Source organism: Mustela putorius, unplaced genomic scaffold, assembly GCF_011764305.1.
Source record: "Mustela putorius furo isolate JIRA1106 unplaced genomic scaffold, ASM1176430v1.1 tig00003845_pilon_pilon_pilon, whole genome shotgun sequence".
Classification (NCBI taxonomy): Eukaryota; Metazoa; Chordata; class Mammalia; order Carnivora; family Mustelidae; genus Mustela; species Mustela putorius.
The window spans coordinates 61,403,570-61,430,317 of NW_025421998.1; the positions used below are offsets into that span (position 1 = coordinate 61,403,570).

Consider the following 26,748-nt stretch of genomic DNA (forward strand, 5'->3'; position numbering starts at 1 on the left):
CATGTCTAAAATATATGATGGTAGTCACTCTGATTGAGGTGGTGGTGGTGGGCTGGGGTCCACCTATAGCCTCCTATCCTAGAAGCCCACCCCAGCAGCCACTAGAGAGTCCTTGATTAACTCCTAGTTGCACCGGATAGCCCAGTTTCAAAAACTGCTTCACTTTCTGCATGATATTCTCGGAGTACCTGTTTTACAGATGGGTACACTGAGACTTAATTAAGGAGGAGGAGTGACTTGCATAACGTTTTTTGTGGCAGAAGTGGGGCAGGAATCCAGATTCTTCCATCCCAACCTGGGGCCCCCAAGCTGCCTGATAGAACTCTCTTCTCAGACTGCTGATTGGATTCCAGCAGCTCTGCTTTAAAGAATAATTGTATTGTCCTAATTGTGCATCTACATACTCTAAGCCACCTTATGCCTGCTTTGGAAGCTGGCAGAGTAAGCGTTGTAAATGCACATGTAAAATCATTATGTTTCCTTTTGTTCAACTCTGCTCTCTGCTTCCCTAGGGGAAGAAAGAAAATAGGGTCGATCTGGCCCCCACCCTTGAGGAGCTCACGGTCAGGGCACCCTCCTGGTTAGCCACAGGGCAGAGGCATGTGATTTCCTCTGGCCCTGGCCTGCAAGTTGTTAAGAATATGGACTTGATCGCTTGATAGCTGTGACCGTAGGCTACTTTGCTACTCTGTGTCTACCTCAGTTTCCTCATCTGCAATGTGGAGATTGTAAATTATAAACCCCAAAGAGAAACACAGTGTTGCCCCTGGCATAGGGTAAATGCCCCTTAGCAGTTAGCCAGGGATAATGAAGATATATGTGGCTGTGTCGAAATGGGCTCCGGTGGAGTGTCTATCCTGGGAGTGGGGGCTGTGGTAGGAGCTCTTCCAGGAGTAGTGCCTCTTGCTTGAGGCTTGGTCACCGGGATACTGCTTGAATGGAACAGTCTGTTACAGAGGACATAGCCCCTGGCCTGGAACCATGAGACTGGGAACTCGGATCCTTGCTCTGCCGCCAAGGACCCGGGGAAAGGCCTGTGTCTGCTCTGAGCCTCTGTTTCTGCATCTGTGAAGGGAGGAATGTTACAGTGACCACACCGTGATGCTGAGAGTTAGCTCAGATGAATGTGTGTAATTGCTATCACTTGACCTCACAAGTTGGAAGCATTCAGAGGAAGTTAGCTCCCTGCCCCTACCCCCGCCAATGAGAGGATAGCAGAGTAATGTATCACATGCGATCCTGCTAGAATTTGAGAAGATGGTGGGAGCAGCTGCTGGCAGCTATCACAGAAGAAGCAGGTAGGGAAGCCACGTTGGGACAGAAGAAATGTGTCTTTTCATTCAACTCAGTGCATTTCCCAAATGTTCGCTGTGTCTGGCTCCTAGTCTGGGTCCCGGGCAGACAGACAGACATGGTCACAATAAACCGGAGCTCCCAGCTGTACAGGGAGCGGGGTGAAGACGTAGGCTCGGATGAACCCTACGTCAGGTGGAAGTACAAAGGCTGGCTGGGGGGCGGAGGGCCCTTTAAGCTAGGGACAGGTAGGGTTGGGTTGGGTTTTGTTTGGCTGGACTTGAAAGACAGCTAGGATAGAAGTTCAGGTGGAAAAGCGTCCCAGGGGGAGGGCACCCATAGGCCAGTATTGTGGCAGGCAAGTGGGTCTGGAACCCTGCTATGTCCCTACCTCCCACCTAGGTCACCCCATTCAGGCAGGAACAGAAAGCCCCCGGAGGAGTCGGCAAGTCTTGAAGCACAGAATTATTTCCAAATTCCTACATAACCAAAAACGGTATGATCAAGAGTCTACTTTTGCAATATTGACAAAAGCTCTAGGACTACACAGGGGAATATTAGTTTCAAAAGTCACCGCAGTCCCTGGGAGGGTCCAGTGAAGCCGGAGGGGAGACTGGGCAGGGTCCACCTAGGCCTGGCAGGCTTCTCTGAGGAGGTGATGTTGGCGGAAGGCTGCTTGGGTGTAAGGAGAAAGCCAGATGAAGAAAGCTACACGCATTCATTCACTTCTATTGCAGATCAGAACGGGGAGTTTTACTCAGATTCCTTCTCGCTAATAAGACAGGCCTCTTCTCAGGCACGACTGCTGACATGTTTTGTTTTCCCCAGATGGGGATAATCAGGCTGTTTGGTAGTCAGGCTGACAGCTCAGGCAGCAGGCGGGGTGGGGGGCTGCGGGCGGGAGGCCCCCGGGGCTGTAGGCAGCTCTCAGGGGAGCAGACGCTGCCTGGCTGCCTGGGTGACAACCCCAGCAGCTGGGGGTTTCCATTTGTGCTACGGAGGAGAGGGCTGTGGGACAATTTAGCTCAGTTATGGAAACCCTAAGAGCCCACCTGGCTGTCTCCCCATTTAATTCATGCCTGATGTCAGTGCTGAAAATTATCCAGCCGTCCCCTTGCTTCGCAAGAGACCAGGCAAGAGCTGTGCTCAGAGCTCCCTCCCCTTCTCTGGGAAAACGGCCATGGCTCCTCCATCCCACAGCCCTGACAGGCCCAGCCTCAGACTCCGGGCCAGACATGCGTGCCTCACCCACTCACCATCCAGGGGCGGGGGGAGGTGCCCGCTTCCCTGGGGGTCTCTGTGGGCAGGCCATTGGTAAGCTGTTGGGCTCCAGGGTCAGCACCCAGGGCCTTGTCCAGCTCAGCGTTGCTACGCATGTGGCTTGGGAATGGAACACAGCAGGGCTGAGGAATGGGTAAAACAGCCATATCCACCTTGAGAATGGCGGGTCCCCTACCCTATGTGTGCTGGAGACCCCTGACCTGCTTCCCCCAGCTTCAAGCTTCCCCTCCGTCCAGGTTCCTCTTCTCCTGGATAGCCTTTCTGGATGACTTGCACTCTCTCCCCAGCCAACATACATTTTGATTTCCTCCCGCGTGGAAGGGAAAGGTTGGGACACCCTAGCTCTTAGACCCCACTGCCCCCAGCTCAGCTCCCCTTTCCTGCCCCCCTCCCCCACCCCCTAGCCAGAGCCCAGGGGAGAGTACAGCTCTGGTCCCAGGGTTTGCTTGTTCTCTTCCAGTGCAACAGGGCTGGGAGATTTCCTTTGACTCTGCGGCTGTGGGTTCTAGCTCTTCCAGAGAGCAAGGTGTAATAGTGAGCTTTCCAGAGACTGAGATCTTTCCAGAGGGGCCTGGGGGAGACCCAGCCCTGGGGACAAGATGCCCCCTGGCTGTGTGTGACTGGGTTGTAGCTCCTGGGCTCTGGCTCTGTCCTTGGTTCCTTGCCACTGATCCTCCGTGTGTCAAGGAGGCAGGCCTTCCCTGGCTTGGCACCTCAGTTTTCCCAATCTGCTTTGTGGGTGTCTAGAAGACCCTAGCAAGATGCGTACAAGGTGGGGGCCCCCAGAAGAGGCACCTCTGGGACCACTAGCCGTCTGGCCCTCGGTTGTCTTGTGGAGCAGCTTTCCTCCTCCATGGTCTCCCTGGCAACGCCGAGTGCCTGCCAAGCTTGCCGCCGAGGCCTGGCTCCCGCGCACATCTTTAGTGCCATGCCGAGATGGCTGATGGCAGGAGCGGGGGCAAGGCCCAGCCTCCCCAGCTGTCACAGGGAGCAAATCAGATAAGAGCTGAGTGGGGTCGGGAGGAGGGAGGGCTGGAGCCAGGGGTCCTGGGAAAAAAAAAAACTCAGAGGCCCTGGCTGTGCAGTCCCCCACCCCACCTCACCGCCTTAGACCTGCCCTCTCAGTGACCCCTGCTTTCAGAACACTCCATGTGGAATCTCACCACCCTGGGCCTCAGTTTCTCCTTATAGCAAAGGCATGAGGGATGACCTGCATCCCTCCAGGCTCTGAGCTTTCTCCAGGCCGGCTTTGCTCTGTTAGCCTTTCCCTCTGCCACTCCTAGGATTTGCAGGCTCTGGTGGCTGGGCAGTTCCGTCCTAAATTATAGTCACTCGTGCACCAAAGCCCTTATGCAAACCTCTCATGTCCTGAGAGATGTGGAAGCTGGAGCTGGCCCTGGGAGGTGGCCAAGGGAGTGTGTCGAGAGGATAGATCCTGGGCATTGCTTGCTTACTGAGATACAGGGAGAGCTGCCGGGGTGCTTGGGATGAGGCACTGTCCCGCCTCCAAGATATTCCTGGGTCTGGAGGAAAGATCCAGGCATTTCCCATCCAGGCTGGGTCCTCACATGTCCCCCAGGCCTGGGGCAGCAGAAGGGACCATTGCAATGGTGGGGGTTCCACTGAGACTGGGCTGTTGGCTGCATCATGGGGCCACATCGACAAGGATGCCATCACCCCCCCTCATGACCCTCCTGTGTGAATTGGAAAAAGATACCCCCTCTGGGCAGTCATGGCCCCACAGTGCATGGATTTCAGTCCCTCACCTCCTTCGAAGACCGCCGTTGCACGGGGCCGACTTAACTTGGTGTCCATCGAGGCCTGCCAAGCAGAAATTGGAGAGGCAGCCATTCAGACTGACGCCCTGGAGAACCAAGGGAGATGGCTGGCTGGCACAGCAGGTGGGGGAAGCTTTGATGCCTCTGAGCTGAGGCCGGATGCCAGGGCAGAAAGGGCATGGATGTCTTCAGCAAGCACTAATTGAGAACACCTCCTCGTTGCCTGGCACTCTTCTGGATGTTGGGATCCTCAAGATAGACAAGGTCTCTGCGGTCCTAGAGCTTATGTTTTGCAGGGAAGAGACAGTCAAGGGTAACTTAAAAATAATCAGGGGGCATGCAGAGGCTTCCATGATGCAGTGGGATAGGGAGTGAAGGGTTACGATAAATCGGGGCTGGGTGGGTCAGTCTGGCAGGCCCCACTAAGCCTTCAGCTGAGACCTGAGTGAGAAGGAATCAGCAGAGTGAAGGTCAAGGGGAAAAGCCTGGCAAGTAGAGGGAACAGCTGGGCCAAGGCCCCACGGAGGGAAGGAATTTGGCCTGTTCAGAAAGTGCAAGGAGGCTGGGAAGATGGGAGTGTTGTGGCGCTGAGGAGAGAGGAGGAGAAGCACTTAGCAGACAGAGGCCAGATCTGGGGACCCTGCCAACCATGGTGAGGAGTTTGGACTTTGTCCTGAGTGCAGTGAGAAGCCAGGAGTGGAATCTAAACAGAGGACACTCAAGGACAGTGATTTTCAACAGGAGTGTCCCCCCACCACCATCCCAGGATATCTGACAATTCTGACTGGGGGTAGAGGTGGGTGCTACTGGAACCCAGAGGGGAGAGGCCAGGGACGCTGCTAGATGTCTTCCCATCTGCAGGACAGCCCCTCAACGAAAAATGTCAGTGGTGGGTGGGGTTGTGAAACCTTAGTTTCTATGTCGGCATTCCCCAGGGCTGCTGTTCTTTTTGAATAACCCAGGGTCACACTGTACTCACATCTAGCTCTATATATACTCTGGGTTCAAATTCGGTTTCCAGCACTTGCCCAAAATGTCAGTGGTGCAGAGGTTAAGAAACTCCACTGCATAGGAAGCATGGAAGCGTTGAGACTGCTTAGACTTGCACTGGCCAATGCAGTGGCCACTGGCCTCAGGGGGCTTCTGGACATTCAAACGTGACTAGTCCCTGTTGAGAGATGTTGTGAGCTTAAACCACACACCACAATCCAGACTCAGGAGAATACCAATAATGTAAAATATTCATATTTTATATTGACTGCATGTTAAGATTGTTAATAATTGTGATTTATTCAGTGAAATAAAATGTTTCATTAAAATGAACTCCACTTGCTGCTTTTAATTTTTTTTTAAATGTGGCTACTAGAAAAATTTAAGTCACACAGACGGCTTTCATTTGTAGCTGATGTTATGTTCCCAATGGATGAAGCTGTGGTGGGCAGTGATAATGTTGATCAGGAGCTTCCTACGTGCTGAGTACTGCTCTTCTTCTATACACATCATTTGACTGAATTTCCAGAAAAACTTCATAAAGGAGATACTGTTATCTCCCCTTTAATGTGGCCCAGAGAGGTTAAGTAACTTGCCCAAGGCCACACCGGGAGTAAGGGCAGAGCTGGCTCCAGAACCTGGGTGCTTAACCAGGCCCCATGAAGATGATGGCTGGGTTTTGGTGGAAAGGATGGAATTGGGCAGAAGTAGGATGATTCAGGACCCCCAAACCCCACGGGCTCCACAGGATTCCCTGGTGGGTGGACACGGGGAAGAAGGGAGAGAATCAAGAATGCTCAGTAGGCTTTGCTTTGAATGGCAGGTGGAGGGTGATGCCATTCATGAAAATGAGGAAGCCAGAGGAGGAAGCCCAAGTGTTTCGTGCTGGTCCTGCCAAGTTCAAGATGACTGTAGACCTCCAACTAAAAAGATGTCAAGAAGGTAGTGGGATTTGCAGAAAGGCCTTTGGGGGTGGAGATGGACATTTGAGAGTCAATAGCAGATCAAATTTAAGGACATGGGCGTGATTTTACCTCCCACGGAGTGTACAGATGTTGAAGAGAAGGTTGCTTAGGATGGAGCCCTGAAGCACACCAATATTTAGAGGATGAGCCATGGAGAAGGAAGCTGAAGGGGAGACTCAGAGAGAAACCAATGGTCCAATAGCACAAAAGGAAAACAAGGCAAGAGAAGATGTCTTAGGAAGGAGCATGGGGTCAGTTTTCAGGTTCATTGGATCAGCCTGTGAGCCTCTGGCTGTTTGGAGCCAGATTAGGAGAACTCTCTGGTCCAAGGAAGGACATCTGGGCTGGAGCCTTGCAGGCTGCCCAGATGCATGCCCAACCTTTAGAACTAGGCATCTCTGGTTCCCAAAAGATGGGGGAAGGGCCATGTCAAGCAGCCCCAGCTAAGGTGAGAGGAAGGCTCAGGGATGTGGGTGGCTTATTACATCTGATAGTCAGGAAGTCCTTCCCTAGGTCTGACTGTAATCCTAAGGGCCTCAAAGTGAGACTACGGTTCTTTGTAGCTAAGCGGAGCAGACCCCTCATAGATATCCTTCCTATGGCTGAAGTCCGAAAATGCTTCGCCCTCCCCACCCCTCCCCCAAACCCAGCAGCCCCATCTTCCCCATGCTCTTCCTTCTTCCTTCACCCAGAGGAGACGTTTCTCCTTGCAACAGCCCACAAATTCAGCTTAGGCTTGGGCAGTTCAGGACACTTGGGGAGGGAAGGTAGAAACTCTGATCTGCTTCTTGGGTCCTGCCTCGCTCTAGCAGCTTCCGGCTGGCCCCCATCCCTATCCTCCACTGCTTCTCTCAGCTGATTAGAAAGGTCTCTTTCTGCAGGAATCTGTTCTCAACAGCACTTGTTTCTGGTTTGGCAACTTGCTCTCTGCCACCTGGGTCCCGACTGCAGCCCAAGCTGGCTTCTGTTCTCAGTCTGTTCACTCTTGGCCGTTTGGGGTACCCCCGCCCCTCGCCTAGGCCAGGTCTTGGCTCTCCTACCACGTCCTCAGAGCTGTCATCCCAGGGTACCAGCCCCTGCTGCCCCCATCGCTAATCTCTCCATCAGCAGCTTTTCTTCAACCGCACTGCCCACAGAACCAAGTGCTTTGTCAATGAAAAAGCCCTTTGGGGGCAAACACAGGAAATTAAAGCCTCAGAGCGCAGTAAGAAAATCCATTCTCTTTCATGGATTTCTGCAATCCGATTGTGTTAGCCTCTCCTGAGTGGCTGGGATGTCATGGTGTTACTCACACTCACAGGGGCTGCTGGTGGGGCAGGGGCAGGATGGGGGGTTGACATCAACAAGGAGGACCTCTGTCTGAGATGCTGCCGACCACAGTTCCTACCTTTGGGGCTGTGAGGCTGGCCACTTGGCCATCGGGCTGTCCTTGGCAGGGGAGAGACTTCGGGGCCCTATCAGAAGCTAACACCTTGAGTGGATTTGTTGACAGCCAGCCGAGAAGTTCATGTCCAGCCAAAGGAGAAGTTGGCAAGGCCAGCTGTGACCCTGAGTGTAATGTGGGAAGAGGACTGACTAATTCAGGGATGGGTGGAGCCATGGTCTAGTCCCTATGGCTGCACGGCTCAGTCTCAAAATGAGGGGGGTTGGGTTGATGGTTTTAAATTCCCTTCTGGGTATATTTTATGCCATAAACATTAGTAGAGCTCTGTCTATGTGCCAGAACTTTCTGAAGCCTCAATGACAATGCCCAGAGCCCCAAATACACCAGGCAGCAGCTATGCCCCCTTACCTCCCTTGACCACCACTGAGACCAGGCTCAGCCTGCAGCCCCACGGGCAAGCTCGCTGGCCGGGATCTTTGGAAGCCATCTTGCCACCGAGGGCCTCTGGAATGCTGCTCTCTGGCCGGCGTCTTCTCCTTTGAGAACCCCAAGATTCCACCAAGAGCACTTCAGCACCGTGGCTGGGCTCTGCACCACGGGGCCACTAGGAAGGCGGGCTAGGTGCTGGGGGTAGAAAAGTGGGGAGTGCCCTGGAGGAGTGGCAGAGTGCGGGAAGACATGGCCTTGATTTGGGGCCCTACTTTACCATTGGAGGGAACAGAAAGTGAAGGAATACAAGGAGAAGGTAGGAAGAGCAGAGCTTCAGGGTAGGATACACAGAGGGCTCCTTCAAGTACTCAGGCCCTGCCAACATGTCCCAGTGCGGGGCCTGTGGGCTGAGGTTGCAGTCATCCCTGGGAAAACCCTCCAGCTCAGCGCTCTGGGAGGTGGCCACAGGTGGAGCCTTGGGAGAACAACTCCTGGGCGTGTGTGTGGCAGACCCAGCAAGAACAGCAGTCCCGGAGGTGGGGGAGGCAGGAGGATCTGTTCGCCTCAGGGTAGGGGCTCAGCATTGGATTATCCGGTTCTGACATGTCTAATAGCCAGGAGCTCTCAGATTCCATCCATTTACCTACCCACCCATCCAAGAAACACTTTATGGTAGGCTTTCTTTTGTCCCCCTGCCCCAACCCCATTGCCACTGACCTCTTGCCCTGGGGTTCCTCTTTCAGCCGCAGGCTGTGAATATTATTCCCTGGCCCTTTGTCTGACCTTACTCTGCTCCTGGCCTGAGTAACACCAAGCAGAGTAACTGGCATCCACTTTGTAGATGGTTACAAGAGGTGCCGTTTCTCAAAACCCTTTCCCCCTGCCAGCCCAAGTAACAGGGGCAGAGATCTCACCTCTGCAAAGCGCTGGCTGTCCTCACCCTCTACACTTGCAATGCACTGAAACTTTACTGGATTAAACTTGAAGGAAGAAAGGGAAGCGGTACACACTGAATACATCCTCTAGGTCAGGCACTTCCCGTATTAGCTCACAACCATCTGAATTTCGTAAAATCTCACCAACAGCAGAAGTAGCTAATATTTATAATATTTATTAATATAATATTTATTATTATTAACTACTGCTCTGTTCTAGGCTTTATGCTAAGTAATGAAGACACGGGCTCAGAAAGGATAAGAGCTTCTTCACAATTCACCCAGGGTCACGTAACCAGAGTGTGGCACTGCGGACATTCAGACCAGATCTGGCTGACCCTTACCACTTTCCTCTTTGACCTCCCCGAACAGCCATTGGTCCTGTGCTGTGCGGACCCAGTGGGGGGAAGAAAATGATTGTTCTTGAGGAAATGCTGGGGCTAGGACCCTCCTCCGGGATGCCTTCCTGTGCCCTCTCATTCCTGCTGACCTCTGCCCTCATAAACTGTGGACTCCTCCTAACACAGATGCTATGGAGCTTTTCTCCTTCTGGGCTTTCACTTATATCAGGCATGTTCTCTTGTAAGGGATTTATGGGTCTCTTTTCTCTGCCTCCCTCCCTGACTTTTCCTTGCACCTGACCCGAACAAGAGAGATTGGGCAGATAAAGTGTGCTTCATAAATTCTTATAGTTGCATTAATGACCACCTAGTACTCACCACAAAACTTAGTGCATCTCTAGCATTGAGTATGGGATAGCTCTCCTGTTTACAGTTGAGCAATTTGAGGCCCAGAGGAACAAAATGGGCAGAAAGAGAGGAAGGGGCCAATGTCCTGACGGTTCCCTCATGTGTGTGCATGTGCTCCCAGTGCAGTTGGGACTGACGCTTGCAGAGAGGGCACCTGGTTGCAGTGACAGCAGCTAGAGTTGTCCTGGGCAGAGGGGCTCCCTCCCGGAAGGGAAGGGGGAGCCCCCCAGGAGCGGGTTCTGGCCAGCACACTTCCTAAGTGACTAATGAGTGACATGCGGGGAGCCCCAGAAAGGAAGGACAGACGAAGGGAGAGAAACAGGGAAAAGAACCAGTTTTGTTGCTCCAAAGTCCCATCACTCCTTAGCTGGGTGGCTGCTCTGGTTCATCTGCTCTGGTTCATCTGCTCTGTCCTCTCCTCTGGCCCAGGAGGCATGGGAAGGCCTGCAGGTTGATTTGATTCCCATCCACACTCCTTCCTCAGGCGTCTGTCTCATCCGTTCCTGTGGTTTCAGTCACCCCATGGCCATGCCATTGCCTCCTGCACCCCACCCTTCACTGCAAGGATCCCTGGGGAGCTTTTAACCCATGCGGATGCTGGCCCTATCCCAGACCTACTAAATCAGAATGTTGGGGATGGGCCAGACTATCCGAATTGGTCGCCCCCTCTTTTTCAGTCAGGGTTGGGAGCCACCCTCTCTGGTCACACTTTCTTCCAGCGGCCACCTGTCCTCAAAGCTCTCCACCTGTTCCCTTCATTCTTTTTCTTGTCTCTTCTTAGGATGCCTCCCGTTCAGCTTGCCCAAGTTGAGTTCGTCATCTGTACATGCCATCTCACCCCACTGTGAAGACTGTTTCTCCCTTGGGGCTCCCTGTCTTGGGGAGCTTGATCAGCTCCAGCCAGCCGCACAAGCCAGAGACTTGAGGACAGCCCTGCCTCCCTTGCCCATGTGCTTAGCGTCTAATTGCTGCTCCATGGGGACCTGATTCAGCACCTAGGACAGAGAGACCCCCAAAAGTGGTGTCCAGACAGAATAGAAGTTTCCCTCTTTCTCATATAAAAGCTTGGGTGCCCAGTTCAGGCTGGTGTGGCAGCTCTGTAACCACTAGCGGCCCGAGCTCATCCTCGATCGGGTGCATTGGCTCTCCTTTGTAAGCAGCCTTCTTCTCCTCATCCTACAGGGTGCTCTCCTTCTGACCACCATGTCCTCGCTCCAGCCAGTGGGAAAGGGCAAAGGGGAAGGAGAGGTCATGCCTCTCCCATGGGGCACACACTGGATGTTGTTCACATCCCTTCTGCTCCTGTCCCACTGAGCAGGATTTAGTCACAGGCTCACACTTGGCGGCAAGAGAATCGGGGAAGCGTCATCTTACTGAGTTCGTCTCCTCAGATGGTCTCCGGTCGTCTCTCGCTTCGATGTCCTTCTCCCAGCATTCCCTTAGTCCAAACCACAGTCTCCTTCCCTGTCCTCTGCGACAGCCTCCTCATTGGTCTCCCCATAGCCTCCAGCCTGGTTTTTCCTTTGCATCCAGGGTGACTTCATTTCAGTGCAAAGGAGACCTGATCATCTGTTCAGCAACTTCTCACTGCTCTTAGGATAAAACCCCATGGCCTTTATTGGGCCTTGATTAGCCCCCAAGACCCTCACAATGTGATCTGCCCTCTGGCCTCAAATGAAGACTCTCCCTTGCTGTCCGTTCTCCAGCCACATTGGCCCGAGTCCCATGGGTTGAGTGTGGACAGCCCCATCTCTATTCACGACCTTTGTTCTTACTGCTTTGACTGCTGTAGCGTTCTCCCCTTTGCACCCCTCCCATCCCCATCCTGCTCCCCTGTACTTGTCCCTCTGATCTAAGATAAACTTACAGTTGCCCTGGAAACCACCCCCTCTCCCTTTGAATGAGATCAGGCCACCTGGTCCCCAGGTTGATGGAACCTTATTCTTTTGGTTCATCGTCATGGGTTGGATTATAATATTTGTGTGATCATTACTTAGGTGGTGTGTACCCATCAGACTGTAGACTCCAGGAGGGCACAACCATTGAGAGCCTAGCATGGTGCCTGGCCCATAGGATATCATCCCTTGCTAACTGGTGGTTGCCCCAATGAACTTTGGGATTGTAGAAGTATGCAGAGTGATTCTCAGGTTTTTGGTTCATCAAGGAGATGAATGTGGTACCATCTGTGGAGGTAGGGCACAAGGAGGGGATTCGATGGGGGCAGGGTCTTACATTTAGTGTTGGGAACGCTGGGCTGGGATGTCAAGTAAGTTGTTGGGCATAGGAAAATGGACTCTGGGGAGATGATCTACTTGAGTCAATGGACATGGGATTCCCCACCTGACCCAAGGTTATCCTAAATCAAGCCCACAGAAAGGCAGATGTTTGGGGTGAGAGGTGAGAGGGCATCCTGGCAATGTGTTCAACTTCAGAGGGGAAGAGAAAGGAGGGAAAGACCAGGAGAACTCCCTGCTGAGTTCTGCAGTCGGGAGGCTGAGGCTCTAGGTAGCATGCGGCATGAGCCCAGGGAAGGCTGGAACCTGGGTTTGCCCGCCCGGCAGCAGCACACACCTCTCCCCACGCTCCACACCCACAAGCAGTCTAGCTCAGCAAACACAGATGGAGCATCTACGGAATGCCAGGCCCCGTGGGGATCAGTCATGACAGCAGTGGGAGGGGCAGGGAAGCAGAAGTGGTACTAGCTGCTGCTTTCTGGGGACCCACGCGCACCAGCCACCACCCTCGGCGTGAGCTCTTCACACACCTTTAATCTTCGTGACCACCTTATGGCCCTAATAACATGCCGTTCGTTAGTCTTCACATTCTACATCTGGGAAAACGGAGGCAACCAAAAATTAGAAATAAACCACAGTGACTGAGTGGGTAAAAGAAGAAAGATCCCTTTGCTTAAGCTAACTTGGAGGGGTGGGACTCTCTCCTTGTAATAGTGGTGATGGCTACTGTCACTCCCATTGGCTAGATAGGTCCACGGAGGGGTTTCTGGGGACTATAATGTTTCTGATCAGCTCATATTCACCCCCCACGTATATCCTCAGTGGTTTTCACTTAAACTTCTTGCCTTCTCTCATAAAGCCAGGAGGCTGGTGGTGGGCTGATGTTGGCAAAACAGTTTTGAGGCCATTCCCCTTGCAAGCCCTGCATAGACAATCTCCCAAAATGGTTCTCAAGCAGGTAGAGTGGACTGTTGGAAATGCATGGGAATTTTTTTTTTAAAAGATTTATTTGAGAGTGAGAGAGAACATGAGTTGGAAGGAAGGGCAGAGAGAGAGGGAAAAGCAGGCTTCCCACTTAGCAGGGGGCCCAATATATCCCAGGCACCGGGGATCATGACCTGAGTGGAAGGCAGAAGCCTAACCGATGGAGCCACCCAGGTGCCCCCTGCATAGGAATGCTTTTAATGTCACAGCGGCTGGGCAATGTCACTAGCATTTAGGACTGGACTCAGGATGCCAAAGGATTCGCACTATTCGCAGCTTGGGGATAAGGACGTGTCCTAACCAAAACGGCCTTTGGAGAAATGAATATGGGGTTAGGTGGCAGAAGTGTTGGTGAGAAGCAGCGCTGTGACCCAGATTAGCAGGCGGGCCTCTCCCCACCAGACAGGAGCATTCAGTGCTGCACATTCCCACTTGTCACCAAAAGAGACTGAGTCCCAGTGGGGAGACTGGGCAAGGCGCTGAATAAGGAAAAGTTGTAGAGTGGGTAGAGGGTTTTTCCCTGTGGCCCTCCCACCCTGGCCACATAGCGCCTTCATGGAGTCGCTGGCAGAGCACCCGTCCTGTGGCCTACAGTCTCTCCCTCCTCCATCCTCATGATTGCAGCTGCGGAGTCTAAGGGCCCGTCCATCTCGTCCAGGCAGGACTCCCTTGACCTTCCTGGGAGTAAGCGGTATGTACGTATGTCAGACAAGTTCAGTGCTCAAGGGGGAAGCCTCCAGTTCTCCCGTGCAGCCTACTGATGGAAGAAGACAGTTATCCCCTGGCTCGGAGATGCTGACAGAAGAGCAGGGAGCACACAAAGATTCAAATTTATTCTGTACTTGAATTGGTATAGACTTCCTCCTTGAAAAGCACCAGGCTCATTAAGGAAAAGCAATGACCTCTTGCAAGACGTTAAAACCAGACACACTGAATCCAAGACAGGGTGGCAGAGAAGAGGAAAGAGTGCAGTTGCGGAAGGGAAGCTGGGAGACCTGTACAGTTTGGTGGCAGTTGCTGGGACATTCGCCTGGATTGCCATTGTCAAGGTCAGCATCCCCACAGCCACTGCACCTCCACCACCAGCAGGACCACCTCCTCGGTCACTCCACCCAACCCTCTTGCCAAGGTCAGTGTCTCCACCTCCACCCTCTGGGTCAGTTTAAACCCTGGCCCGTTGACCTCCTTCCAGATTCTCTTTCTCATGTTGGAAAGAGGCCAGGGAGGGGGCAGGACTTCCTCTGGATGGAAGAACCTTCCACGCAGTGAGGATGAGAACCAGCTTGCTCTGGACTTTGGGCGGGAGTTCAACTCAGGTCTTTGTAGTTGCGTTTCCAAAAGCCAACGAGTCTCAGGGGACTCGATTTTACTGTTTTAACGAACCTTACTGTCTTCTGGGTTCTTTGAGGTGAAGCCTATTTTCAGAGATCTGTGTGCTCACGAAAGAGGAATCCATAGCTGGGATTAGGGACTGGTCTCAGATTAGGGCAATGATACAAATCAGGCTGCGACCAGGGCAGGGGCTTCCTCTGAGACTGGGATTAGAGTCTAACTTGAAAAGGTCAGGTTCAGTGTCCAGTTGGGTCAAAGTGCTGGTGGGGGCTGAATTGGTTCTTAGGGTAGAAGTAGTATCAGGTATCCATTAATTGAATCTCTGTCTTATATCCAAAATGTTTTACAAAGTCCCACCGTTTTATTCAGGGTCAATTCATTTCCTTGAGTGATTTCTTCATCCTCTAGTTCCCTTGCCACCATCTCCCTTTTAGCTCTTAGTGCCCTGGGGCTCAAGATGCAGCCATACTCCTGCTCTGGGATAGGGACTTCAGAATAAGATAGAGACCATTGTGAATTCAAAGCCCTCTGCAGCCTGAGCTGTAATTGGAGGAGAGGGCACAGCCAGGCCTGGTGCCTAGCCAGCCCTGGCAGCTGGGATGGCCAGTTGTAATGGGATTAGGGCTGGCTGTGCCCGCCCCCCTGTACTCCGCCCCAAACCTCTCCCTCCCACCCTCCCCCTGTATCCTGATTACGATGCAGCGATGCAGCCTTCGGCTCTACCTACCCCGCCAGCCTCATTGTCTCAGCCAATGCCAGTGCCTAGCAACACTCACAGCGGAGCCCTTTCCCACCACTGTCCTGGCCCCCGGCCCTGCCCCTCTGCTCTGAGCACTGGAACCATTTGTGTTTTCATTGCTGCAAAGAAGCCAGCGAAGCAGAGCCAGCAGGTCTCACCAGATTCTCCCAATGACCCGATTCCAAGAGTCTTCTGAAATGCTGGGCCTCCTTTCCAAGATTCCTGGGTCCTATCAGCAACAACAATCTGAGATGCGCTCCGTTCTGGAATTCTCCAAATCCTGGAGTCCATTCTAGGAATCCATGAATTCTAGAATTCTAGAATTCCTGTGTGTTATGACATGGGTCTCAGATCATTCACTTGTATTCTAGAATTTGGCTTTTGTATTACAGAGGGGTCTGCGGTTCCAGACTGGACTCATGAAACAGGGTGACAGAGTTTAGAAGACGATGAGGGCCCCAGAGCCACATTTTTAGTCTCTTTAAATAGCAACTTCCAAGAGCACAGAGAACAAGGAAACTAGGGCCTGGGAAAGGGGAGGGTGGGACTGACTCCTGGAATTGACACTGTCCAAACCCTCTAGGTGCTGAAACAGAGCAATGAGCAAAGAAAGACCCTGCCCTCGAGCAGCTTTCTCTCTCTTAGAGGAGACGGATATTGAACAAATAGACAAGTAACATGCAATATGTCAGTTAGTGCTAAGTGCTCTAAAGAAAGAGCAAACAAGGGAATAATTAATACTTTATTGTACCTACCCCGTGCTAGACACTGTTCAAATGCTTTACATCTTATTCAAATGTTATAATACTGTGCAAAAGTAGATGCTATTGTTTAGTACCACTTTAGAGAGAATCAAGGCACAGAAGGTTACATAATTTGTCCGAGTGGCGGAGCTGGGTTTTGAACCCAGCAGTCTGACTCCAGAGTCTATTCGTATCCACTGTGTTGTAATGCAGAGTCAGAAGGTGGAGGGTGATGGAGGGAGGGTGGGGACATTGGATGGGAAACTTACCAGAAGGCGAGGGGACAATGCAGGTGCCTATCTGGGGAGTAAGCCAGATCTCTTCTTGCAATACGGAGGACCTGTGTTCTCTGCACTCCAGGGCTGGAAAATGGCTTCTCGTGGGAATCTGGTGCGAGGGGGCAGGCTCAGAGGTGCTTGTCTTTCTGATCAGAAAAGGCCCCTTTGCTCACCCTGCTCACATTCCCTTGTGTCCTTTCTTCTCCAGTCCTGCAGCTGAGTCCCTTCCTTTCCAGAGAAGTGTCCTGGGAACACAAAAGAAAGAACTAAAAGAGACAATCCCCTCATGACAGGACTGATCAGCTTGGCTAATTATGAGGAATTAGAAACCTTTTCCCACCACCTTGGGTGGCCCTCAGTGAAACTGAATGATGCCTTGAGGACTAAATCCCCCTGAGAAGGAAGTTGGGGTAGGGGAGAGGGAGTGATGGTGAGAAGAAGGGAGTGGGGGTAGGTGGCGGGGCATCCTTGACCATTCCTGCATACCTGGCCTCCTGATGCTTTTCTCAGTTTGTCCTGCCTGGAGACACAGGCAGGGCAGCATAGAAAGGCGGGGGTGGGAGCATCAGGGACAGTGGGATCAAGCCAAGTGAGCTCGAGTTCTGGCTTTATGATTGTGCTAATAGCGTCTTTGGGCAAGTTGCTTTGCCTCCCTGAGGTTTGTTCTCTTCATCTATAATCCTGGGGGTAATCATAATCCCTAATCATACAGCTTTACGGTGATTCGAGGAGCTAATGAAATAAGTGAACACAGAGCCTGGCATGTAGGAGAGGCTCAGCAAGTGGTAGTGCTCATCATTGGTTCACATTCCTCCTCTGTTGCCCTGGATGACTTGGAAGAGTTCTTTGTTTTCTGTGGGCCTTGGTTTCCACGGCTGTATAATGGAGTTGGGACTTAGTGACTTGCTTATCCAGATAAAAAAGTATTTCCTGAGTGCTGACTTCATGCCAAGCCTTGGAGATGGAACAGGACCCACCCAGGATCTGAGCTCATGGAGCTTTGGTTGATGGCTTATCCCAACCCAGTTCCTCACACTCCAGGCTCTAGGTGATGAGGATTATGGTAGACAGAGTTGTGAGGTCCCCAAGATTGCTGCTTCTGGTATACAAGCCCATACAAGCTCCTCCTCTTGAATGTGAGCAGGACCTATAGATAAAATGGACTTCTACTTTCCTGGTTAGTCTAGTTATGTGGTAAAAGGGGCAAGATTTTTCTGATGTTGTTAAAGTCCCTAATATGTTGACTTTAAATTTGCCAGAAGGGAGATCACTGTGAGAGGCTCTGAGCTAATCATGTGAGCCCTTTTCAAGAGGGTCTAGAAGTCAAAGACAAAGAGTCTCCCTTCTGTTGGTCTGGAAGTAGCAAAGTGCCACATTGTAGAGAGGACCACATGGGGGGGGGGATGGTAGGAACCTTCTAGAAGCTGAGGGCCCTGCCCCACATCCATGAGGAACAAACTGCCTACAGCTTTGGGAGAAGACCCCCAGCCTCGGCCCAGGCCTGGCTGATACTCTGCAGACTTGTGGTACCCTAAGCAGGGATCCTGCCTGTGCTCCTGCCCCATGAGGAAACAGATAATGAATGTGATTTGTTTGAAGCCTCTAAGTCTGTGGTAACTTGTTACACAGCAATAGAAGACTGATACACAAACCCTGCCCTTGAATATCTGTGAAGCCTCAGATCAGCCCCATCCTGCTGGCAGCCACTAGCTTCCCTGCCCACCCCACACTGCTCAGGGCCTGGGGTCCCCAGTGCCTCAGTTCCTCGCAGACAGTGCTCTCCTCTGCCATGGCAAATGGTTGTTTCATCAGCTGCCAACCTGCTCCCAAAGTTGGTCGTCAAAGAACATTCTATTTGCCCTACTTTTAATATAATTATCAGCATCGTTCGCACAACACCGAGTCAGGGCTCAGCCTGTCACAGGCCCCTATTATCCTGAGCTGCTTTTCTGGGAACAGCTGTATCCAAGCCTCATGCGTGCTGCTGCCTCCCACACGAATTATCTGCAATTTCCACACCTCCATGCACGCCTAGGGCCTGCGTTAAAGCCAGGACTTGGGGCGGGTTTAGTGCGCTGTTATTTTCAAGGCAGCCAAGCTGGCTCTAAGGAAATGGCAGCCAGAGCAAGTGGGACCTGGCTTGGACTGTGGGATCTACAAGGGGGCGGGGAGAGTGGGCAGAGGGGAGCGGGTGCCTGTCCCCATAGGAGCCAGAGCCAGACTGAGGGCAGTGACCAAGCCCCTAGCCATCAGAGGGCAGGGCAAGCACCACAGGGCTCTTGAACACACACAATATGGCCCATTTGTAGGATGCCCAGGAGGGGTCCTTTCTGCAGCAGAAGAGGACTACACACCAACTTCAGAGTGTGCCAAAGAGGGAGGAGGGGATGGGGGTAGGGATCAGGAAAGAAAAGCCCTGCAGACAGAGCGGCGGTGGAGTTGATTTGCCTTCAATCCTGTCCCCTGATGAGTATTCGGCTCCCATGGTTGAACAGCTGAGTTCCGAGGGGAGGGGGCTTTGGAGGTGAGTGAGACATGTCACTGACAGCAAAGAAGCTACACCCCACCCCCATCCCCCCCGCAGAGAGGCCTACTGCCTCCATGCAATTCTGCAGGAGAGAAAGCATGTCTACCTTGGTAGAGAAAATGTACTTTGATACCACATGTCTGTGGCTGGGTCCCTGGTGTGTGCGTGTGCGTGTGCACATGTGCATGCTTGGACCCTATGTGACTGCCCTTCCGGGCAGAGATTGGATGGAAATGCACATGTGTATGTGCACAAAGTACACTTATGTGTCACAAGTATGTGTATTCAGGAGTCTGCTCATGTGAGCACAAATACATTTGAGTATTTGTAAACACGGTGGAAGGAGGCTCCATCTCTCACTTTTTACTCTGAGCTTCAAGAGATTACTTCTTTGGCCACTGGCCTTCCCACACACCTACATTTCCCACTTCCCTTTCTAAGAGTTATCATGCTTGAGCGGAGAGAGCCCAGTATTGAAATTTCAGAGAGCCGGTTTGTGGCCCAACTCTGCCACTAGCTAGCCTTGTCACTTGAAGCCGGTCATTTCTGCTCCCTGAACCTCATTGGCTCTGTCTGTGAAATGGATTGCTAATTGTTCACATCGGCACTTAGAATTCAGGGCTCCAAATCTCTGGTTCCCTGGTGCCACCTCCCCCTACTCCAGACAGTCCTCCCCTTGCTCATCCTTATCCCCTGCCATGCCCTGTGGGGGACAGGACAGAGAGGACTCTGGACTGCTTAGCTCTGAAGATGGGTCTCCTTTCCTCTTGTACTCCAGGCTTGCGGTGAGGCAGGATTTCCACAGCTCCTGGAGCCTGGTGTGAAAACCATGGATCTAAGCAGCCTTAACGTTCATTGCTTTGGTTTCTCAGAGAACCCCCAGGGTCCTAAGGACCTAGTGTCCACAGGGTAACTTAAAAGGTGCCTGATGGCACTGGCTCATCAGATGAAGATACTGACCTCAGATGGGAGGGCAGGGGTCAGAGTGTACCTGACCTGCGGGGTCTGCTCATGGAACGGCTACCATCTGAGGGGAGCCCGAGCCCTAATGCCTGCAGTGTCCCCAGAGCCTGTGTATCTGTGGGAGAGGGGACCTTTATGGGGCAATGGGCATGGCTTCCATACACTGCATGGGGCCAAACATTCCAGAACTTCCCTGCTGCTTTGCCCTGCTGTGCTTCCAGGCCTTCCAGCAGGCATTCCCTGGTGCCCCTGGGGCTGTCTGGGTCCTGCACAGATGCAGGAGTGATCAGAGGGCCTTCGGAATCAAGCTTTCCCCCAGCCTGTGTAATCTAGTCTCTTGGTTCCCACTGGCCTGAATGAGGACGGACCCAGGATCAGTACTTTCTCCTCCATGAAAAGAAACATGGACTCTAGGGCCTGGCATTCAGGGCCCATTCCCCAAATATGAGCTAATTGGGTTAAATAATGTAAGGCAGTTATTCCCCATCCTTTTCATGCCTTGGAGCATATAGAAAACAAAACCACGTATATACTTCTGGGCTGCCTGCCAGGCCGAGGGACAGTATCGCAGGACACATGTTAACCAGTGCCAGACACACAAGCATGCCACCTTGGGATGCTTGTATGTAAAGTGTTTAGCAGAGGGCCTGTGACAGTGGTTGTGAACCTTAGCTGTACGTTAGAATGAGCTTTAAAATACCAACCCTCTAGCGACTTCGGGTGGTGAAGCTGGGGCATGGGTATATTTTTAATGCTCCCCAGGGACTCAGGAGCACCAGGAGAGCTGAGAAACACTGGCCCAAGGCAAGGTGAGCGTTTGGCACATGTCAGCTCCCTGTAATGAAAATGCCACCGTGTCCTCCAATGTGCTGTTCTCCTTGACGGAGCAGCAGCAGAAGGGCGGGCTGGGCTGGGCTGGGGGATCAGGAGTCATAGAGGGCACTGCTGCTCAGGAGAGATGAATGCTGGGTAGGGCAGCCTGGCATCCATCTCCCTCAGCCATGTCTCAGAAAATTCAATTAAAAGCCATATTTTTCAGCTACCGCCCGCCTGACTGGCTGGCATGTGGAACAGAGCTAAGGCAGTGAGCCCCTCAGGATAGGAAAAAGGCTGTGGGACGACCCCCAGCCTCCCTCTGGAGGAGAGACAAGGCAACTCGAGGGCTCCTTTGGGAGGAGACCATTCCCAAGGGTGGGTCCTCAGCCTCCAATCTTCCCAAAGCCTGGCAGGTAGGGTGAGAATGGGCTGGCTGCCTCAGAAGAAGCAGGGAGACTCTGACTCTGTCCTTGGGGAGTTGTCATCTGGGGAAACAACTGGCCTAGCTGCTGCTCAAGGAGAACCATGTTTGTTGGGAGAGACCAGAGCCTCTGCCCCGACAAGCTTAGAAGAGTGAGGACCGTGAGAGCCCAGCCTGGGCCCCCAGCATCATGGAGGCTGCCCATCGTGTAGAAGACCACTGAGGTGAACACCGGGACACAGGCTGTGGTCCCCAGTCTGATGGAAAAGTTGCCTGTGTGTCCTCATCCTAGGACTCTTGTCCCTCTGGCCTCAGGCACTTCATTCACAGGGAACCACCTTCCTGGATTTGAGCTCTGATGGTCACCTCCATGCCTCACCCAGGCTGATGATCCTTAGTAGGGCTGGGATTAGAGTCCATCTGCAAGGCTGGCTGGTCCCTACAGCACTTTGGAGAGAACTGGAGAGGTCCCTCCTCCAGGACCAATTAACAAAAGTGCTCACTGTCCACAAGAAGACATACATGTGGGGACACAGAAGAGACAACAGGGGATACAGAACCTTGAGTGGGACCTAGAACACTAGGTAGAGAAAAGGGAGTAAACCTGGAACAGAATGAAGAAGCTCAGAGACAAAGGGACCTTTTCTGGGACCCTGGCCATTGACCTTTCCAGGCTGAGCTGGCCGGCTGTAGGTTACTCTTGATTTCCTCCCTTCCCCACACTCCCAGGTCCCCGGCATCCTGAACTTCCTGCTTCTCTCCTGACTCGGAGACTCCAGGCAGCCTTTCCTTCCCTCTGCTGACATTTCAGTTTACAGAGCACCTTCATACACAGCATCTCATTTGATCTTCACAGCAAAGAAGGGAGGCTCCCAGGGGCTGGGGCAACGAACTAGGCAGGAGGGTAGCCAGGTCCAGAAAGGGAGGTCCTGTCTGTCTGTCTGTCTGTCAAACTCTGGTACAGCACCTGGCCCTCTTCTCTCTAGGGAGGTCTTACTCTTTATTGACACAGAGAAGGACTGGCATTCTCTTCTTCCAGGAAGTTTTCCTGGACTGGAAGGAAAGAGAGTCTGGGAGCTCTTTGCCTCTTTCTGGGGCCTCAGCTACTTCCTATAAGTCTCCAATCCATTATGGATTCCTCTTCTCGATTGGACTGGAATCCCCAAGGAAACATTCATCTCTTCCTCCTCCTCTCTCTTTGAGGCTTCCTTAACAAGGCGGCCACACCCAAGGCTTGGCCCAGGGGAGGCTGGACAATAACTTACTGAGAAAGGTCAGCCTGGTTGCAGGACTATGGATGAGGGGTATGGAGAGAGCTCTTGGGTTGCTCAGGTGTGGGGTGTGACCATAGCAGGGGCAGGCAGGAACCTGGGGTGAGGAGGAGTGGGGGAGGGGTTTGGGACCCTGTGAGTGGGCAGGGTAAAGTACTTTGGGAGTGGGTAACTGTTTTCAGTTAGGCTTTGGCTCCACTATTGGCTGGCGACATGACCTTGACCAGTTCAGTTCCCCTCATTAAGCCTCATTTATCCACCTGTACTACGAAGAGGTGGAGTAGGACTACAATAACAGTAGCAATATTAATTTATTCATTAATGAGTAAATAAAATCAGTGAAAACCCGGTATGGGGTCTATGTACCATTCTTACCTAATGTTGCTGTCAAGATGGGTACGTGTTCCCATGTACCAGTGAAGAAGCTGAGGTTCAGAGAAGTCAAGGCACTCACCCAAGCTCTCAGAACTAGCCCTGACTCTGCAGGGACTGGAGCACAGGCAGTCTGACTCCAGAGCAGCGTCACTGTTCAGTTGTTGTAAGCCCTCTGTCCCTTTCTAGTCATAGAGATGTTCTCCAGGGGGTCATACTTGAGTTCATCCAGCCAGGCCAAAGCTGGCTGCCCTTCCCAGGCCCAGGCTATCGGGGCAAAGAGTAACCCAACCAGAGTCTGGACTTGCCCCGTAAGTAAGGAAGACTTCCTGGAGGAGGAAGCACAGTTTCAGACAGGGACTCCTGAGGACGTGGAAGAAAGAAGGTAGAGAACTTTCTTATTCTAGATATCTTGGGGAGGGTGGGAAGGAGGGAAATGTGCCCCAGGGAAGACCGGACTCTGAGCTGCGGAAGCCCGGGCGACAGAGGGGGTTGTCGCCTCCGCACCGTCCGCCTAGGGGTCTCAGCCAAAGCTCTGGCTGATGTCTGTCTCTAGGCCTGGTGAACGCGGCGGGCGGGGTCCCGCTCCCCCGCACACCCCCGGCCTAACCCCTCCCCCGGGCGCCCATTGGTCTACACCCGCCCCTAACTCTGCGAAGTGCGCGGCGGAGGCGGTGGTCGGTCCCCTCCCTCCCTCCCCAGGCCTGGCTTCGCGGAGGAGGCGGCGCCTCTCCCGCAAGGCAGAGCCGCCCGAGCCGCGCGCGGTGCGGGGCGGGAGAGGGCAGGCGGGGGGCGCCGCGCTCGGGGGCCCGGGCGGTGACTGACGGCGGCGGCGGCGGTGGTGGCGGCTCCAGGCGAGCGCGGTCCCCGCGTGCGCACACGCACACGCCGCCGCGCAGGGACCGCGGACTCCGGCCGCCCGCGGACACACGGACGCGGAGAGGCGGGCTCGGCGCGCGCTCCTCGGCGCACACGCTCCCCATCCTCTGGCGGCGCGGGGCGCGGACTCTCAGCTGTGCGCCCTCCCCGCGGAGTATGCCCCGGGCCGCCCCGCAGCCCCGCGGCGAGGCCCGGTTGTGAGCAGGTAAGGGCCGCCCAGCCGCCCCTGCACATCCACGCCCCCCCCGCTCCCCCTTCCGATCCAGAACCCTCGTCCCCCGGCCCCCCCCAGGGGACAGCGGACCCCTTCCTCCAGCCCGGTGATCCCCGCGAGCCTCGTCCTTCACCGACGGATAGGGGGCCGGGGCCAGCGCGGGCCAACCTGCGGAAATCGAAATGAAGCCCCCTCCCGCTGCTGCTCCCTTCCTGCGCGACAGTCTGACAACGCTCCCTCCCCCCACCCCCCAATATCTGGGCTAGACTTGGGGCAGTCGATCCTTGCAGCCACAAGGGAGCTATCTCTCGCCCCTCCCCATGCCAGAGGGAGGACCAGGGGCAGGAAAGGCATTGCGGCCAGAGGGACTTGTCTCCCTACTCCCAAGGCCGGCGGACGCGCCTACGCGGATCGGGAAGGCAATTCTGAAGGGTCTCTGGGTGCTGCGGTCCTCGCGAGGTCTCAGGGGTGGGCAAGCGATGTGCTGGGTGGGTGGGGGTAGGGGCCAGCCTAGAATGTCTGTCTCTAGTGACACGTTCGGGATTGTTCAAGAGAGCATCCTCTCTTGGTTTCTCGCGGAGCATATGGGATGGGGTCTTGATGCCTGGGCTTAGGTGGTCTCGAAGAAAACGCCTAAGGGGAGCTGTGGGAGAAAAGCTTCGGCCTGCAGGACCAAAGTGGGCCAGTCCGAGACCCCTGCCGGCCGCCTTAAAGGCACAGGCTCCTGCTGCAGCTGCGGGAGGCGGGGGCCACATCCTGGGCCTGTCGTTGGCTGGCGCTTTGAGCAGGTCAGAAGAGGGGGCCAGGGCTCCAGTGGATGGAGCTAGCCGCTCAGGAGGGAGTCGGGGCAGAAGCTGATTGCATTTCACACGTTTCTGGGGAATGGAACCTCACCACTGGAAGGAGTTCAGGTCCCCTTAGAAAGCTGCTGGTGGAGGGGTGGTGGACCCCTGCGACTTCTCCAGACCATTCCCATGCTTTTATTGCAGGCTCCCTGACTTTACCCCTGCCTTACAGTGTCCCATAAAGCAATGCCCTCCACCCTTAAAAAAAGAAAGCGTTTAGCTTTTCTGGTGTACAGTCCTGTGTGTAGGGTGGCTGGAGAATAGGATGGCAATACGCAGGGTCTTTGGGTGGTCACTTGCCTTGGGACAGCAGAGAGAGACAAGCATCAGGTTGGGCTAGAGGCTTTTGAGTGGATGTGAACTAATGAAGGGAGTGGAAAACTATGAGCTTGGGGGGGAGCGTGGGGAGCAGCAGCACCCAGATTTTCTCAGGAGGCCCCAATCTCAGTTTGGTGCTGGCTGCAGGTGGGCTAGGCAGAGCCCACCCCCCCATGCCCCACTGAATCTGGGACTCCTGTTCCCCACTGACCTTGGGGAGGGCAAGCAGAGGGGCCTGTCTGGATACAAACTGCGGTTGGAACAACAGCTCAGAGACAGAACACACTAGGGTGGGCCTGGGGCCAAATCTTCCAGCTAATCCATCAACAGGTGTATGGGGTTACCAGGGATGTGGACCTCGTCCCTTCCTCTGTGGATGATTCACTGGTGGGTCTGTATCTGGGCCAGGCTCCCTCTGGTCTGTTTGGCCCTATGTGCAATGAGGATAGGTGTCGGTGGGGAGCCTCTCAAGGACCCTTCCCTGCATACTGAGGGCTAATCAGGCTCAAGCCTCCATGAAAGTCCCCTTTGGTGTAAAGCTCAGGGTGACAGGGGGTTGATTGGAGAAATACTCCCCCCCCCCTTTTTTTCATGTGGTCACCTCTCCCTACCATGCCCCTACATTGGGACACTCTCTCAACTCGTGTTGACAAACCAAACACACAAAATGGGTATTTACAGATTAGTATGTGCAGCTAAGAGGCCAGGGAGAACAAGAGCTCAGGCCACAGAGTGGCTTTCTTCCCGGGGAAGTGGCCTCAGACTGAGTGTCCCAGGCCTCTGGCCTCCCAGGGACGAAGCCTTCACTGACCGAGGGCTGGCGCTGATTCAGTGGAGGACACTTTGTGCTGTCTGCCAGAGGGCAGAACCGAGGAGTGCCAAGCACAGAGCAGGAGCTCCGCTCAGTGCCAGGAAGGCCTCGCCTCCCTGAGAGCCACCCAGCATAGAGCCCACACTGGGAGTGACAGTGGGTTTCCTGTCTCGGGAGGTGTGTGAGCAGAGGTCTGATATCCCAAACAGGGCTGCCTGGGGGCTTTCTACACTGCTAGGGCCAAAGGCCCTGGAAACCTTAGCTGCCCCTGAGCAGATGAATCTGAGTCTGGAGACTGAACGTGCTGGGCCTAGTGGTCCAGATGCGTGGCAACGTACAGGTTTGGAAACTCCTCAGCGGCGACATTTGTACTGAGCCCTGGATGCTGTCAGAGGCACATGGTGACAGCCACCCCCACAGTGACACACAAAGAGGGAGTGACACACTGCCGAGAAGGCATGGAGGTTTCCAACGACACCTGCCAGAGAGCTGGGGTGGGGTATGCAACAGCAGAAAGACATAGGGACCTTGGGACACACTGTCTCACCTAGATCTGGGCACACCTGGGGACTCAGACACTTGCCCAAGGGAGATTACGGAAGTCTCCTGTAATGAAAGTCTAGAGGCACATGGACTTTCAAGGAGAAAGTGCGTGTGTGGCATGAGATTCGATGGAGGGCTGACATACTTTCTCCGTAAAGGACTAGGTAGTAAATACTTGGGCTTGGCGGGCCGTTCTGCCTGTGGCAGCTTCTCCGTCCTGCTGTCCTGGTGGGAAAGAACCATAGATGATACAAAAACAAGTGAACACACCTAGTTCTGATAAACTGCTTAGGGACACTGCCGTTTGAATTTCATATAGTTTTTATGTGACATGAAATATGAGTATTTTAATTTTTTTCTGACCATTTAAAAATGTAAAAATGATTCTTAGCTCCTGGCTGGCCAGAAGTAGGTGACAGGCTGGGTCTGACCTGCTCGAAGTGTTTGCCAAACTGTAGGACGGAAGGTTAGAGAAGAAAAGTGGTTTAACAGTTAAAGGGAGGGAGGCCTGGGTCCTGGGAGCCTGAGCTGCCCTAGGGAGCCTTGGATGCTTCCCTGCACTCTGCCTGGAGCTCGGAGTGCCCATCTGTTTAGTGGGTCAGTGCCAGGAGAGGCTCCCTGCCTGGCCTCAGCACCCCACCCAGACAGGCCTTC

At 53.7% G+C, this 26,748-nt stretch overlaps 1 protein-coding gene across 5 annotated transcripts in view; it reads left to right on the forward strand.

The window, feature by feature from the left end:
- Positions 1 to 23,145: 23,145 nt before the first annotated feature.
- The window catches only part of ADCYAP1R1 (ADCYAP receptor type I), a 58,559-nt gene continuing 54,956 nt past the window's right edge, over positions 23,146 to 26,748 (forward strand). For 3 of the 5 annotated variants that reach the window (XM_045062851.1, XM_013061505.2, XM_013061506.2), the window contains exon 1: positions 23,147 to 23,568. The gene's annotated coding sequence lies outside the window, so the exon portion shown is untranslated. Of the gene's footprint in view, positions 23,569 to 26,748 lie in introns of all 5 variants that reach the window. The other 2 variants (XM_045062850.1, XM_013061508.2) reach the window with 2 other exon arrangements.